The sequence below is a fragment of the Sander vitreus genome, chromosome 20 (genome assembly GCF_031162955.1).
Source record: "Sander vitreus isolate 19-12246 chromosome 20, sanVit1, whole genome shotgun sequence".
Classification (NCBI taxonomy): domain Eukaryota; kingdom Metazoa; phylum Chordata; class Actinopteri; order Perciformes; family Percidae; genus Sander; species Sander vitreus.
In genome coordinates, this window is record NC_135874.1 from 22,513,101 (window position 1) to 22,530,252 (window position 17,152).

The 17,152-nt window shown below is 31.4% G+C and overlaps 1 pseudogene; it reads left to right on the plus strand.

Moving 5' to 3' along the window:
• Positions 1–79: 79 nt before the first annotated feature.
• On the plus strand, positions 80–7,927 carry LOC144535620 (ribonuclease P protein subunit p30-like; annotated as a pseudogene).
• The last annotated feature ends 9,225 nt before the right edge of the window (positions 7,928–17,152 follow it).

Consider the following 17,152-nt stretch of genomic DNA (forward strand, 5'->3'; position numbering starts at 1 on the left):
ACGTCTCCAACATCGTTGGCGGCCATCATTTCTGCTCAACGTGAATCGACTTTCATCAGAGAACTGGTCCAGCAAGACGATGACGCCTGTGCCTGGTGGTGTGGTCAGGTACCCTTGCAGGTCGTCTAGCACGCAGACCACGCCGATGTAAACGGTTTTGAATGGTCTGACGTGACACTTGGGTGCCTCTCGCCTCCCTTAAATGTGCCTGGAGTTGAGTGGCATTCATCATCCGGTTGCGCAGTGCACTGTTCACAATGAAGCCGTCATCAGTGTGGGATGTGGCCAATGGGCGTCCACTTCTATGCCTTTCTGTGACTCTTCCAGTCTCTCTGTATCTCGGTTGCAACCTGCCGATGATACTCTGTGACACTCTAAGCTCAGTGGCCACTTCCGTCTGAGAACATCCTGTTTGAAGCCTCGCAATGGCAAGGTACTGTTGATCAATTGTTAGGTGTCGTCTTGGTCTCATGATGTCAAAATGTGAACATTATGATGAGGAGGACTGTTTAAATACCAATTCTAATTGAACCAGGAAACCAGAAAGTCGATTCATGGATTAAACACCTGTTGTCAATTTTGCCGTTAAGCTCCTTGTTAGAGAACAGCAAGTTGTGCAGAAAGTACTGAAACATTGAACTGTAGGACATGTGCATTCAAAAGTTTAGAGAAGGTCACATTAAGTTCACCTGTAAAGGTTATAGTGGATTTTAGGTTCATCCTGAAATTTCTCCTGAAAGCTGAATATCCCTGACTTTTTGTGAGTATATTGCTCATATCAAAACCAAACAAATATGGACACATCCAAAGACTGTCAATGTAATTAAACTGTTATTGATTGAATATAGTGTATCATCAACGCAAGGTATTTTTTTTATTATGCCCAACTTTGTTATCATACAACAACCTTCTTGATGTGAACGTTTGCAAGTTAACATGGGAATCTTTCCCATCGCTACCATCTGTCCTCTATGACATATGCCTGTTTGATCACAGCAGAGGAGAAGTGCTGACCTCACACCTGAACCCAACAATGTGTGCCTGCCATTGTGTTCGTGGAACAGTGGATCAACTTTTATTCTTGCAAGGATGCTGGGTTTTTGTTTGCACATGCAGCCTACATGTTCTTTGTTTTAATCCGAGATCCTTTCCATAATGTTGTCAGACACTTAGAATAATAATCTGAGCTTGTCAGTGGTAAAACAAGCACTTTTATTAGACAGAAATTGAAGGTGTGCAATTGCCCATTAATGTTACATTGCAGCTTGTTTAGCCGCTGTAGCCTTGCTTAATACTGGACATATTTCAAAAATTGGTGTTCCCATCAGTCACTTAAAACATAGGAAAATAGTTGTCCAGGTTGAAAAAATACCACAGTTATCCTTTAACATTTTGAATGCTACTTTTATTTGATTCTTTGAGAGAGCGGTTCTAAAAGGGAAAACTGTTCACACATACTTGCTAATAGTGTGAACGCTTATGTAAATGACTTGTATGTTAATGAAGACAGTGAAAGCAGCTTGCAGAGAGCTCCAGCAGATGAACAAAGTTGTGGGAAACACAGTGATGCTTTTGAATTTAGCCTCTCTGCATGGTGACGTCTTTGTTGTCTGACAATAACAGCAGGTTTTTTTTTTAGTTTTTTTTTTTACTTGTGGCTTTTGGAATAATGGATGGTTCCATGAGCTTCCCTGTGACACACCATTTTGCTGTTTGACTCCCTTACCATTGTATCTTGTAATAAAATGGTTTCTTTTTAGTAGTATAAAATGAGATGAAGTAAAAGAAAACTGAAACTAAATGTGGTAAGTGCTTAGTTGCACCATCAGCACTTTGTACCGAGTGTAGAGCTGATCCCTGATGGGAGACAAATGATCTTAGTGAGACCATGAAGAAAGACTCCAGTCTGCGTTTTATTAACGTGATGGAGAGCAGTACTGGCACGGCTGGCACCCAAGGGATACAGTTTGCTATCGCTTGCAAATACTTACTGGCAGCTCAGCTGCACAAGCCTCTACATGTAGACATGTTTACAGTACAGGGATAATCCTGCTGGGGTCTCCATTTACCCTCTCAGGGCTTATGTGCAATAATGACCAGCTCACTGTACATAATCCTTATAATACAACTACTTTACAAATGTGCGCTGTAATGGTTTGACACAAAATATTGATTTAAAATGATTTTATTGCCAGCCAATTCATATTCACCCCAGACTATGAAAAACAGAAAAAGAAAATTTCCCCTATAGCTATAAGTATACCGAAAATATTTGTTTTTTTGTGTTTTTATCATAAAAAACAACAGTGACTATGAAAATAATCTGGCATTTACAGGGTTAAAATTCTAAAAATGAATGCATTTGTGTTAGTTATGAACAGGACTGATGTGGGTTAAAAGATTTATCTCAGTGAAAGTGGAAAATAATACTTGTGTATAATATTTTTATGGCAGTTTTTTCAGGGGGACATTTTTGTCCTCTAATGACACCAGAGGAACTTTTAGTTACGGGTGCACAAGACTTTATTTATGGAAATCAGCAGCTTTCTCCTTGCAGATTAGAACAGAAGCATTTGCATTCATCCACCTCTCTTCAAACTCTCTGTCTGGACAGCCGGTAAAGGCACCACATCCTGTAACTGCAATGTCCCTGGTTCCATCCCAGCCAGGGACCTTTGTTCAGATCCTTCTCTCTTCTAAGGTTTCTTGCCTTGTCGAAAACAATAAAAAATTAAAAATGACTGAAGCTGCCAGTTTTTATATTCTGATTTTGCAATCTTGCTAGAAAATTAAATGTATAATATCATATCCTGCTTTTGCCTTGCTTTGTCTGTCAAAGCACTTTGTAAACTTGGTTTTTGAAGCTGTATTATAAATAAGTTAATAAAAATAATTAATCTAAAACAAATGACTATGTAAATCTAAAATGTATTTGTGGGTCGGATGTAACAATGAATTCTAAAGGTATGTGGGGCCCGTTTGAGATCACACATTTGAGCTTAAAGAATAAATCCATGTTTTGTGTGTTGTGTTGATTTCTCCATTTTCACATTTATGATGCAAGTGTAGTGAGTAATAATACATAAGTCATATGTAAGGATTACATAGAAACTGTGTTTTCCTGGTGTCAGCTGGAGAGCTGGTGTTCAGGGCTTGTTGTATTTCTTTGTTTAAATACATTGTTGAGTTTGGCTTCTCTGTTAAGTTGCTCATTTTTGCTTTAACAAGCTGTTGTAAAATTATAAGATCATTTAAAGCTATAGTGTGTATTTTCTGTCGCCCCCATGAAGAATTCTAAGTAATGACAACCAAACTTTTGGCGCATCCACATGATACAAGCATTCTGTGATCATGCAGCCCCCCCCACCCTTCCTCCACACAGTTGCTTGTAACCAAGGAGGACACGGAGGATTAAAAAAACTCTTCAGAAGAGGTAATTATCTTCGCTCGATTTTCTGCGCACGAAAGTCCATGGATGACACTAGTTTCTGAACATAGTCATACTGAGAAATACAGAGAGAGTTATGTGGAGCTGATAGTCTTAATTAGCTTTGTATTAACTCATTTGGCAATGTCTTGAATTTAACGGACGTGCATTAATATAAAAAAGTTACACACTAAAGCTTTAAAGAAGAATTACTTTACTATTGGCATTAAACCACCAGATATAACAGAACAGCTATGACACACTGACATTTTTTTTTTCCAACAGTTGTCTGTACAGGTTTTGGTTTATGGCAGCGAGTGAAAATAGGCTGAGTCTGATTGTGACACTTCTTGGAACTGAAGTCAGGTTTAGTAATGGGCGAATGAAGCCTTATGAAGCTTTTGGGCTTTCTTTTTCTTTTTCTTCACTTGGATATTGCCTGAGCTACAGTAATAACATGTCGAAAAAAGTCATGGTACAGTATAGTAAATCGAAAAAAAGTAATAGTATAGTATGTCGAAAAAGTCATAAAAACTCATATTATAGCATGTCAAAAAAAGTAATTAAAAGTCATAGTATAGTATGTCGAAAAAAGCCATAATGTAGTATGTCGTAAAAAGTCGACCAAAAGTCATAGTATAGTATGTTGAAAAGAGTCATAAAAAAAAGTCATAGTATAGTATGTCGAAAAAAGTCATAGTATGGCGAAAAAAGTTGAAAAAAAAGTCATAGTATATTATGTCGAAAAAAAGTCATAGTATAGTATGTTGGAAAGAGTCGGAAAAAAAGTCATAGTATAGTACATCGAAAAAAGCCATAATATAGTATGCCGTAAAAAGTCAACCTAAAGTCATAGTATAGTATGTCGAAAAAAGTCATAGTATAGTACATCGAAAAAAGCCATAATATAGTATGCCGTAAAAAGTCAACCTAAAGTCATAGTATAGTATGTCGAAAAAAAGTCATAGTATAGTATGTCAAAAAAAGTCAGTCGACTCCGACCTGCGGCTCTTTGCTGCATGTTATTCCCTCTCTCTCCACCTTTGTCTTCAGCTGTCCAATACAAATAAAGGAAAAATAATTAGTATAATAATAGTATAGTATGTCAAAAAATGTCGAAGGAAAGTCATAGTATAGTACATCGAAAAAAGCCATAGTATAGTATGTTGAAAAAAGTCATAGTGTAGTATGTCGAAAAAAAGTCATAGTATAGTACATTGAAAAAAGCCATAGTGTAGTATGTCGAAAAAAAGTCATAGTATAGTAAATCGAAAAAAGCCATAATATAGTATGTTGTAAAAAGTCGACCAAAACTCATAGTATAGTATGTCGAAAAAAAAGGCGAGAAAAAAGTCATAAAAAGTCATATTATAGCATGTAGAAAAAAGTAATTAAAAGTCATAGAATAGTATGTTGAAAGAAGTCATAGTAATGTCAAAAAAAGTGATGTAATTTGTCAAAGCGTTCATAGTAAAAGTTAAAAGGTCATAGTATAGTACGTCGAAAAAAGTTTAAAAAGAAGTCATGGTATAGTACATTGAAAAAAGCCATAATATAGTATGTTGTAAAAAGTCGACCAAAACTCATAGTATAGTATGTTGAAAAAAAGTAATAGTTATAGTATGTCAAAATCTTTTTCATTCATAGTATGTCGAAAAAAGTCACAGTATGGCAAAAAAAGTCGCCATACTATGTTGAAAAAAAAGTCATAGTATAGTATGTCAATAAAAAGTCGAAAAAAGTCATAGTATAGTATGTCAATAAAAAGTCGAAAAACGTCATAGTATAGTATGTCGAAAAATTTGAAAAAAGTCATAGTATAGTATATCGAAAGAAGTCAAAAGAAAGTCATAGTATAATATGTCGAAAAAAGTCATAGTATAGTATGTCGAAAAAAGTCATAGTATAGTATGGCGAAAACAAAGTCATAGTAAAGTACGTCGAAAAGAGTAAAAAAAAAAGTCATAGTATAGTATGTTGGAAAAAAGTCATAGTATAGCTTGTCGAAAAAAGTCATATGTCGAAAAAAGTCACAAAAAAGTCATAGTATAGTATGTAGAAAAAAGTCAAAAGAAAGTCATAGTATAGCATGTCAAAAAAAGGTCATAGTATGTTGGAAAAAAGTCATAGTATTGTATGTCAAAAAAAGTCACAAAAAAGTCATAGTATAGTATGTTGGAAAAAAAGTCATAGTATAGTATGTCGATAAAAAATCGAAAAAAGTTATAATATAGTATGTCGAAAGAAGTCAAAAGAAAGTAATAGTATAGTATGTCAAAAAAAGTCACAAAAAAGTCATAGTATAGTATGTTGGAAAAAAAGTCATAGTATAGCTTGTTGAAAAAAGTCATAGTATAGTATGTCGATAAAAAGTCGAAAAAGGTCATAGTATAGTATGTCAATAAAAAGTCAAAAAAAAGTCATAATATAGTATGTTGAAAAATTTGAAAAAAGTCATAGTATAGTATGTCGAAAGAAGTCAAAAGAAGGTAATAGTATAGCATGTCGAAAAAAGTCATAGCATGGCGAAAAAAGTCATAGTATGGCGAAAAAAGTCGAAAAAATTCATAGTATATTATGTTGGAAAAAAAGTCATAGTATAGTACGTCGAAAAGAGTCATATGTCGAAAAAAGTCACAAAAAAGTCATAGTATAGTATGTTGGAAAAAAAAGTCATAGTATAGTATGTCAATAAAAAGTCAAAAAAAAGTCATAGTATAGTATGGCGAAAACAAAGTCATAGTATAGTACGTCGAAAAGAGTAAAAAAAAAAGTCATAGTATAGTACGTCGAAAAGAGTAAAAAAAAAAGTCATAGTATAGTTTGTTGGAAAAAAGTCATATGTCGAAAAAACTCATAGAATAGTATGTCAAAAAAAGTCATAGTATGTAGAAAAAAGTCAAAAGAAAGTCATAGTATAGCATGTCAAAAAAAGGTCATAGTATAGTATGTTGGAAAAAAGTCATAGTATAGTATGTCGAAAGAAGTCAAAAGAAAGTAATAGTATAGCATGTCGAAAAAAGTCGAAAAAATTCATAGTATGGCAAAAACAAAGTCATAGTATATAGTATGTCGAAAAAAGTCATAGTATAGTATGTCCAAAAAAAGTCACAAAAAAGTCATAGTATAGTATGTTGGAAAAAAAGTCATAGTATAGCTTGTCGAAAAAAGTCATAGTATAGTATGTCAATAAAAAGTAAAAAAAAAGTCATAGTATAGTATGTCGAGAAATTAGAAAAAAGTCATAGTATAGTATGTCAAAAGAAGTCAAAAGAAAGTCATAGTATAGCAAGTCAAAAAAAAGTCATAGCATAGTATGTCAATAAAAAGTCATAGTATAATATGTCGAAAAAAGTCGAAAAAAAGTCATAGTATACTAACGTGTTAATATTAATAATAGTCTCTATATATATGTGTGTGGGTGTTCAAGCGATAGAGAGGGGTTTGGTGTTTGAGGTGTCGTACTCTGCAGCCATCAAAAACTCCACCAGGAGGCGCTACACCATCGCCAACGCTGTGTGTCTGATGGAGACGTGTAAAGGGAAGGTACGTCCTTTTCTGTCCCAACATATTTCCTGTACCTGTGACAGAATGTCCAGATTGGCTCTGTCTTGACCCACCTCTCTGTCCAGCGCCGCGGAGAAGGTTGGTGATGATATATGCAGCATGTTCAGTCTGAAGTCATAAATAATAATATTAATATTAATAATATTAATATTGTCTGAGTGTCCTCAGCCTCTGGAGCTCAGAGGGCCCTATGGCATCACCAACCTGTATCCTTCCTATTGGTTCGGACACAAACTGTAGTCTTTAACAAAAACAACAGTACTACAGTACTCTGTGTGTGTGTGTGTGTGTGTGTGTGTGTGTGTGTGTGTGTGTGTGTGTGTGTGTGTGTGTGTGTGTGTGTGTGTGTGTGTGTGTGTGTATCCCGTTGTCCTGATCTGGTTCCTCAGAGGTTTGTTGTTCGGTTTGTCAGACGGAGAAGCAAAGGAAGCTGTTTCCTCCACCTGTTGATCAATTGTTCTACACACAAGTAAATACTGTTATTGTGAATAGCTGGACGATAGAAAATTAATTTGTTTCTGAAACATATTTGATTCTGTGGTGTTTGTTGTTGTCAGAAACCAGGAAGACGGCAAGTGGGATCATCTACACTGTGAAGAGCTGCAGTGATTCGCCGCCTGATCCATCACTTGAGACAGAACAGCAACTGGTTAATGAGTGATAAATGTTCCAGTTGTGCTTCTGTGTTTCTACCTGAACAGGTGAAGCTCCCACAGCCAAGAGAGCCAAGCCTCAGCTGACGGAGTGACAGACAGCGGAGGAGGGCGGGGCTTCTGGACACATTTATTATTATTACAAACTGTTTATTTAATAAAGTTTTTGAAACACCACGAGTCAAACATTCAGTCAAATTTTTAATTTTTTTTATATCAGTGTGCGGTACAACTGCTGCACTCTGATTGGTCAGCACCAAAGCAGGTAATGATGTCATCAAAAATAGAGCTCTGCAGTACATTCAGTCAGAAATATAAAAATATAAATCTTCAAACAAGAAGATTTCAGAACAAATCAACAAACCCTTTTACACATGAATGGTTATAGAAACTCAGTCTATTTTAGAGAACAAACAGCCATCTGAACGGATCCTTTTTTAGAAATGTTTTACTTCACAACATCTCAAACAGTTTAATGATCATAATTAATTGCATTAATATAAAACATAAATCTACAAATAGGAAGATTTCAGACCCTCAAACTCTCTTAAACATCATTAAAAACTCATTTAAACTGTTTTTTAAATTTAGTCCCTTTTAGACAAAAAAATTATATGAATGTACTTTCAATTTTTAAGAAACATTTTGTTTCTGGAAACAATCTAATGAGTCATTATTCAATGTTCTCAACACAAATAAATACAGCTTAACGCTGAGTGTCTAGAGGAGACAACATTAAAAACAGTGTAAAAGCCCTTTAGTGTTAGCATTGATTAGCTGATATAAAACTGTTGGTGTGTTAAAGGACGCATGGACATCTGAGAACTGGATTGATCAGCAGGAGTATTAAAACAATCTGAAATGGAAGCATCTGATTGGTCCATTCAACGGCAAGGTCATGATGATGTCGTCCTGCAGGAGAGGACTGTGATTGGCCGGCTGCTCAGAGGGAAAACATCTGTTTAATAAACTATGAAGCACATTTTCTTACCATGAATACTTGAAATGATAAAGTAAAAAAATATAAACCACCTTGGTGTTTAACTATTTTTTCGACATTCTATACTATGACTTTTTATGACCTTTGTCAACATACTATACTAATGACTTTTTTATGACTTTTTTTGACTTACTATACTATGACTTTTTTAAGACTTTTTTCGATACACTTATACTATGACTTTTTATGACTTGCTATACTATACTATGACTTTTTTTCAAAATTTTCTAAATGCTTACTATGGCTTTTTCAACATACTATACTATGACTTTTCATGACTTTTTTCGACATACTATACTATGACTTGTTTATGACTTGCTATACTATACTATGAATTTTTTTCAAAATTTTCTAAATGCTTACTATGGCTTTTTCAACATACTATACTATGACTTTTTATGACTTGCTATACTATACTATGACTTTTTTTCGACTTACTATGACTTTTTATGATTTGCTATACTATACTATGACTTTTTTCGACATGCTATACTACGACTTTTTTTCCACATACTATACTATGACTTTTTTCAAAGTTTTCCACGTACTATACTATGACTTTTTTCGACATACTATGCTATGAAATTTTTAATGACTTTTTTCAACATACTACACTATGAATTTTCTTTTTTCGACATACACATTTTTGACATATTATACAGACTTTTTTCAAAACTTTAGAATTTTTACTATGCTATACTATGACTTTTTTCGACATACTATACTGAGACTTTTTAATGACTTTTTTCGACATACTATATATGACTTTTTTTGCCATACTATACTGTGACTTTTTATGACTTTTGTCGACATACTATACTATGACTTTTTAATGACTTTTTTCGACATACTATATATGACGTTTTTCGCCATACTATACTGTGACTTTTTCTGACCTTTGTCAACATACTATACTAATGACTTTTTACGACATACTATACTATGACTTTTTAATGACTTTTTTCGACATACTATATATGACTTTTTTTCGCCATACTATACTGTGACTTTTTTATGACTTTTGTCAACATACTATACAAATGACTTTTTACGACATACTATACTATGACTTTTTAATGACTTTTTTCGACATACTATACTATAACTTTTTTTCGCCATACTCTACTATTACTGTTTCATGACTTTGTTCGACATACCATACTATACTATGACTTTTTTCAACATGCTATTCTATGACTTTTTAATGATTTTTTTCGACATACTATACTATGAATTTTTTTCAAAATTTTCGACATACTATACAGACTTTTTTTCAAAACCTTCGACTTTTTACTATACTATACCATGACTTTTGTCGACATACTATACTATGACTTTTTTTGACTTTTTTGACATACTATACTATGACTTTTTTCAATATACTATACTATGACTTTTAATGACTTTTCTCGACATACTATACTATGACTTTTTAATGACTTTTTAATGACTTTTCTCGACATACTATACTATGACTTTTTAATGACTTTTTTCGACATACTATACTATGACCTTTTAATGACTTTTTCCAACATACTATACTATGAATTGCTTTCAAAATTTTCGACATAGTATACAGACTTTTTTCAAAACTTTCGACTTTTTACTATACTATACTATGACTTTTGTCGACATACTATACTATGACTTTTTACGACATACTATACTATGACTTTTTAATGACTTTTTTCGACATACTATATATGACTTTTTTCGCCATACTCTACTATTACTGTTTCATGACTTTGTTCGACATACCATACTATACTATGACTTTTTTCAACATGCTATTCTATGACTTTTTAATGATTTTTTTCGACATACTATACTATGAATTTTTTTCAAAATTTTCGACATACTATACAGACTTTTTTTCAAAACCTTCGACTTTTTTACTATACTATACTATGACTTTTTTCGACATACTATACTATGACTTTTTTGACATACTATACTATGACTTTTTTCAACATACTGACTTTTTAATGACTTTTCTCGACATACTATACTATGACTTTTTAATGGCTTTTTTCGACATACTATACTATGACTTTTTAATGACTTTTTTCGACATACTATACTATGACCTTTTAATGACTTTTTCCAACATACTATACTATGAATTGCTTTCAAAATTTTCGACATAGTATACAGACTTTTTTCAAAACTTTCGACTTTTTACTATACTATACTATGACTTTTTTCGACATACTATACTAGGACTTTTTTTCCACATACTATACCATGACTTTTTTTCCACATACAATACTATGACATTTTTTCAAAATTTTCCACATACTATACTATGACTTTTTTCAACAAACTGACTTTTTAATGATTTTTTTCGACATACTATACTATGAATTTTTTTCAAAATTTTCGACATACTATACAGACTTTTTTTCAAAACTTTCGACATTTTACTATACTATACTATGACGTTTTTCGACATACTATACTATGACTTTTTTATGACTTTTTTTCGACATACTATACTATGACTTTTTTAATGACTTTTTTTCGACATACTATACTATGACTTTTTTAATGACTTTTTTTCGACATACTATACTATGACTTTTTAATGACTTTTTTCGACATACTATACTATTACTTTTTATGACTTTTTTGGACATACTTTATATGACTTTTGTCGAAATACTATACTATGACTTTTTACGACATGCTATACTACGACTTTTTTTGACATACTATACTATGACTTTTAATGACTTTTTTCGACATACTATACTATGACTTTTTAATGACTTTTTTCAACATACTATACTATGACTTTTTTTCAAAATTTTCGACATAGTATACAGACTTTTTTCAAAACTTTCGACGTTTTACTACACTATACTATGACTTTTTTCGACATACTATACTATGACTTTTTAATGACTTTTTTCAACATACTATACTATTACTTTTGAATGACTTTTTTCGACATACTATACTATGTTTTTCGACATTCTATACTATGACTTTTTTCAACATACTATACTATGACTTTTTTCGACTATGACTCTTTTTTACACAAGCTTTTACAAAATTTTTGACATACTATACTATGAATCTTTTTTACACAAGCTATACTATGACTTTGTTTTACACATACTATACTATGACTTTTTTTTACATATATACTATGACTTTTTTATGACTTTTTTCAACATACTATACTATGACTTTTCATGACTTTATTTGACATACTATACTATGACTTTTTATGGCTATGACTAAAAAGACTTTTTTCGACATACTATACTGTGACCTTTTTTCCACATGCTATACTATGACTTTTTTGACTATGACTAAAAAGACTTTTTTCGACATACTATACTATGACTTTTTTTACATACATACTATGACTTTTTTTCAACATACTATACTAAGACTTTTTTCGACGTGCTATACTATGACTTTTTTGACTTTTTACGACATACTATACTATGACTTTTTTGACATACTATACTATGATTTTTTTCAACATACTATACTACGACTTTTTTCGACTTACTATACTATGACTTTTTAATGACTTTTTTCGACATACTATACTATTATTTTTTAATGACTTTTTTCGACATACTATACTGTGACTTTTTAATGACTTTTTCCAGCATACTATACTGTGAATTGTTTTCAAAATTTTTGACATAGTATACAGACTTTTTTCAAAACTTTCGACTTTTTACTATACTATACCATGACTTTTTTTCGACATACTATACTAGGACTTTTTTTCCACATACTATACTATGACTTTTTTCAACAAACTATGACTTTTTAATGATTTTTTCGACATACTATACTATGAATTTTTTTCCAAATTTTTGACATACTATACAGACTTTTTTTCAAAACTTTCGACGTTTTACTATACTATACTATGATGTTTTTCGACATACTATACTATGACTTTTTTATGACTTTTTTTGACATACCATACTATGACTTTTTTAAGACGTTTTTCGATATACTTATAATATGACTTTTTTAGGACTTTTTACGACATACTATATGTGACTTTTTACAACATGCTATACTATGACTTTTTTCGACATGCTATACTATGAATTTTTTTCAAAATTTTCTAAATGCTTACTATGGCTTTTTCAACATACTATACTATGACTTGTTATGACTTGCTATACTATACTATGACTTTTTTTCGACATACTATGCTATGAAAATTGTAATGACTTTTTTCAACATACTATACTATGAATTTTCTTTTTTCGACATACACATACACATTTTCGACATAGTATACAGACTTTTTTCAAAACTTTAGAATTTTTACTATGCTATACTATGACTTTTTTCGACATACTATATATGACTTTTTTTGCCATACTATACTATGACTTTTTTATGACTTTTTTTCGACATACTATACTATGACTTTTTTTTGCCATACTATACTATGACTTTTTATGACTTTTGTTGACATACTATACTATGACTTTTTAATGACTTTTTTCGACATACTATACTATGACTTTTTTTGACATGCTAAACTATGACTTTTTTATGACTTTTGTCAACATACTATACTATGACTTTTTTTTCGACATACTATACTATGACTTTTTTAATGACTTTTTTTTCGACATACTATACTATGACTTTTTTTTACACATACTATACTATGACTTTTTTTCGACATACTATACTATGACTTTTTTTTGACATACTATACTATGACTTTTTTATGACTTTTTTCAACATACTATACTATGACTTTTTTTCATGACTTTATTTTTTTCGACATACTATACTATGACTTTTTTTTCGACATACTATACTATGACTTTTTTAATGACTTTTTTTCGACATACTATACTATGACTTTTTTATGACTTTTTTTCGACATACTATACTATGACTTTTTTTTCAAATATTTTTCGACATACTATACTATGACTTTTTTCATGACTTTTTTTACTATACTATACTATGACTTTTTTCGACATACTATACTATGACTTTTTTAATGACTTTTTTTCGACATACTATACTATGACTTTTTTCATGACTTTTTCGACATGCTATACTATGACTTTTTTCATGACTTTTTTCGACATACTATACTATGACTTTTCGACATACTATACTATGACTTTTTTATGACTTTTTTTCGACATACTATACTATGACTTTTTTTTCGACATACTATACTATGACTTTTTTTTCGACATACTATACTATGACTTTTTTTTCGACATACTATACTATGACTTTTTTAATGACTTTTTTTCGACATACTATACTATGACTTTTTTAATTACTTTTTTTCGACATGCTAAAGTATTACTTTTTTTAATGACTTTTTTCGACATACTATACTATGACTTTTTTCATGACTTTTTTGACATGCTATACTATGACTTTTTTTCGACATACTATACTATGACTTTATTTTTTTCGACATACTATACTATGACTTTTTATGACTTTTTTTTCGACATGCTATACTATGACTTTTTTTCTGACATACTATACTATGACTTTTTATGACTTTTTTCGACATACTATACTATGACTTTTTTTCGACATACTATACTATGACTTTTTTTCAGACTTTTTTTGACATACTATACTATGACTTTTTTTCATGACTTTTTTCGACATACTATACTATGACTTTTTTATCGACATACTATACTATGACTTTTTTTCGACATACTATACTATGACTTTTTTTCGACATACTATACTATGACTTTTTTATGACTTTTTTTCGACATACTATACTATGACTTTTTTTCGACATACTATACTATGACTTTTTTTCGACATATATACTATGACTTTTTTTCGACATACTATACTATGACTTTTTTTCATGACTTTATTCGACATACTATACTATGACTTTTTTTTACGACTATACTATGACTTTTTTAAAACTTTTTTCGACATACTATACTATGACTTTTTTATGACTTTACTACTATACTATGACTTTATGACTTTTTTTCGACATACTATACTATGACTTTTTTGATATGACTTTAGACTATACTATACTTTTATGACTTTTTTCGACATACTATACTATGACTTTTTTCGACATACTATACTATGACTTTTTTATGACTTTTTACGTCATACTATACTATGACTTTTTTCAACATACTATACTGAGTTTTTACGACATGCTTACTATGACTTTTTCGACATACTATACTATGACTTTTTTCGACATACTATACATTACTTTTTTTTACTGTAACACAAGGGGTTTAGGGGTCCTTCCTCAATTGTTTTTACCATTGTCAATTAAAAATGTGCAATGTGACCGTTATTATCACCATATCTGTGTCTAAAACGTTGGTATAGCTAGAGTAGGCTACTTTTGATTTTGTTCAGGGACACATTATTCCATTTCTGTTAGTCACATGTCTGTGAAAATTATTCAGTTTATGTCTCGGTTGTTAAATCTTTTAATGTTCATGCAAATATTTGCATATGTTAAGTTTGCTTAAAATATATAGGCTGTTGAAAGTGACAGGACGTTTCTTTTTTTGCTGAGTATATGTCGAAAAAAGTCAACAAAAAGTCATAGTATAGTATGTCGAAAAAATGTCATAGTATAGTATGTCAAAAAACTTTATAGCATAGTAAGTCGAAAAAAGCCATAGTATGTTGAAAAATGTCATAATATAGACAAAAGAGTCGACAAAAGGTTGCAGTATAGTATGTTGAAAAAAGTTGAAAAAAAGTCATAGCATGTCGAAAAAAGTCACAGTATAGTATGTAGAAGAAAGTTATAGTAGGGCATGTCGAAAAAGCGTCATAATATAGTATGTCAAAAAAAGCCACAGTATAGTATATCGTAAAAAGTTGACAATAAGTCATTAGTATGTCGAAAAAGCCGAAAAAAGTCACAGTATAGTATGTCGTAAAAAGTCATAGCATAGTATGTAAAAAAAAGTAATAACATAGTATGTGAAAAAAAAGTCATAGTATAGTATGTCAAAAAAAGTCATAGTATGGCGGAAAAAAAGTCGAAAAAAAGTCAAAGTATAGTATGTCGAAAAAAGTCAACAAAGTCATAGCAAAGTCATCAACAAGTCTGTTGAAAAAAAGTCATAGTATAGTATGTCTAAAAAAGTCTACAAAAAATTAATGTATAGTATGTCAAAAAAAGTCATAGTATGGCGGAAAAAATCGAAAAGAAGTCATAGTATAGTATGTTGAAAAAGTCATAGCATAGTATGTCGAAAAAAGTCAACAAAGTCATAGTATAGTCTATTGAAAAAAAGTCATAGTATAGTATGTTGAAAAAAGTTGAAAAAAGTCACAGTATAGTATGTAAAAAAAAAGTCATAGTAGAGAATGTCAAAAAAGTCATAAAAAGTCATAGTATAGTATGTCGAAAATTTTTATAGTATAGTATGTTCTTTTTCAGCTCTCTTATACTCTCTTAAAGAAGTCAGGGTTCTCATCGAGCCAAGGCACTGCATTTATTTGTCAATCAATGTGTCAATCAAAATACAAAATGTATTTATTATATTTTCTTGTATCATGTTCATTTGCTCTGTATGTTTGTTATGTTTTAGGTGGATATATCCGATTACAAAGTGTTTCTTTTTACCTTATTCCTGTAAGGGGCAACACAGTCAAGGGTAGTAAAACTCATACTATTAAAAAGGAAAACTGAGGCTCCTCAGGAATAAATCCACTGCAGTGGAACATGGCAGGGTAGCTAACATAAGAGTCTCAAAAAGCTTTTAATCTACCCTTGCTTTGGTTCCTGTGAGAGCTGGATGTGAGGTATTTTGCCCTATAGGCTGAGGGCATGAGGTCAATAGCTGAGACTAATGGTAGTGTGTAAAATCAGGAGGACTACAAGCATCCTGATTACAGTCCACTCACTTTGCCTAATTTGTAACACAAATTTTCCCTTATTATTATTTTTTTGCACAAGGAGATGGAATTTGTCAAATAATAAACTTGCGTAAATGAGACAATTTGAGGATGTCAGGGGAATCAGACTATTGTTTCCTCTCAAAATGATCTGTTTGCTGAATTTAAATAGGGTTTTCTGTAAAGGCTGATGGCTCTCAACGATAAACCGAACCTTTACTGATCTTAAATAACATTATGTTAAACTTTGAGGTTTAACATAGGGTTTATGATGCTGGTAGTTTAGCTGGTGCACAGAAGACTCATTGTTTTAATGAGCCCCACCTCTTTAATCCATTACTGCCATCTTTTACCAATACCGCTTTGTGTCAACAATCATTTGTGCTGCCAATAACATTTAAAGCTACTACCGTCTAACCAGACGTCCTAAAGTAATACAGACGTGGCAAATAAAAATTTTATTTGGCTTTTTACAGCCCTGTTTCTGTGCATAGCTATTACGGTACAGTTATAAAAAACATTATTAATGTTAGCAGTTAAGGGATGTTACACTAAACAAACTGCTGTGTCTGTGGTTGATGATTGTGTTTAAAAAAATGTAATGACTGAATTATAATGTAATCA